The sequence below is a fragment of the Nematolebias whitei genome, chromosome 13 (assembly GCF_014905685.2).
Source record: "Nematolebias whitei isolate Nwh7 chromosome 13, NemWhi1, whole genome shotgun sequence".
Classification (NCBI taxonomy): domain Eukaryota; kingdom Metazoa; phylum Chordata; class Actinopteri; order Cyprinodontiformes; family Rivulidae; genus Nematolebias; species Nematolebias whitei.
The window spans coordinates 28,929,722-28,931,247 of NC_056510.1; positions in this window are offsets into that span (position 1 = coordinate 28,929,722).

Below are 1,526 nucleotides of genomic sequence, written 5' to 3' on the forward strand. Positions count from 1 at the left end.
GTGTGTGTGTGTGTGTGTGTGTGTGTGTGTGTGTGTGTGTGTGTGTGCGTGTGCGTGTGTGTAGGAAAGAGAGGGAGGAGGAGAAACGGACAAAAAACGAGAGAGAAAGGCCATGCAGCAGACAGAAGCAGAGTAGGAGGAAGACTTGGTGATGGAGGGGTCTGGCTGTATTTGCCGCAGCTGTTGAAAGTGGGAGTTAAACCAGACAGTCACACACAAATAAACACAAATCTCACAGAGCGCTCACATACGAATGTGTTTAAAAGAGCTCATCTTGAAGGCCAAACATTTGGGCTTTTAGAGGCCAGAGGGACCGAGCAGCTTCCTCTGTGCACAAAGAAAAAGAACTAATGCACGTTTTCCCTCTGGAATAAAAAACAAAACCAGAGAAAACCCCCATCAAGCATTACAAAAATAAAAATCTTTCTTTAAACCTAAACAAATCCAGGGTAAACGAGCGGGCATGTTTGCTCTGCTCAGCTCCACCTTCTCTTCACCCTCCACAAGTGAGAGTTGTTCAGTGACCACAACTGCCAAACCACAGGCGGAGGGTTCACGCTGCAGCTCAGCCTTAAAGGAAGTGTTTGTGTAATAAAACCCCGTCAACAGTGCACATACGTGTGATCGGTTCCATTCACGATGAATTATTCAGGTCTAATCTTCTTGCTACCAAAAGATGAACGCGACTCTCGTGCAACATCTGGAGCAGCTGGATGGTTTCCTGATGACCACACACTAAACTCAGACGGCTGTTGGGTTGTTTTCATTTGCAGATGTGTTTTCAGACAGCTAAAAGGAGCTTAAATTAGCAGGTTGACTCCTCACTTTGGCCTGACAGGCTGCATTCAGTATGAATTTATGAACGCGGCAGTCGATAGACACAGCAGAGGTTTTCATGGCTCCTGAGAAAAAATAAAATAAAATAGAAGAAATGCATTTCACCTGCTAACTTTCATGTCAGTGTTTTGGGGTCTTGAAAAGAACATTTATATGCAATCGCATGTGATTTCGCAAGACGCCAAGCTTAAAGCATGTCGTAAGAATGACTCTGGGCTACTACCATTTCAAATCTTAGTGCAATATCTGAATTATAGCATGCGGCCGTCATCTTGAATGGGACTGACGTCAAAATCTGTTGTAGATGATTGTTTCCTGGAAGTTTTATTAAAATCAGTCCAGTAGTTCATGAGTTAGGCACATTAATGCACGTACATAGACAAACAAAAACTTTGCAGTTTTTATATGACGGGTGATAAAACGTATGAACAAAAAGAGAAAACTATCTGCAGGAAACACACCAAAAGGTCGGCTCTCATCCAGTAAAGCTGCTGCACCAAGACTGCAGTAAAATGTGCTTCTTAACGTTCATTGAATCCCCTCCAACTGAGTTTAAATCAGAGTTCTGCCAACACTCAGTTCTACCAATCATACTCATTTAAAACTTTATGTCCTATTTAATATGAAAGTCCTGTTTAAAACATATTTTAGCAACAACAAAACAAAAACAGTGGTCCCTCGTTTATCAC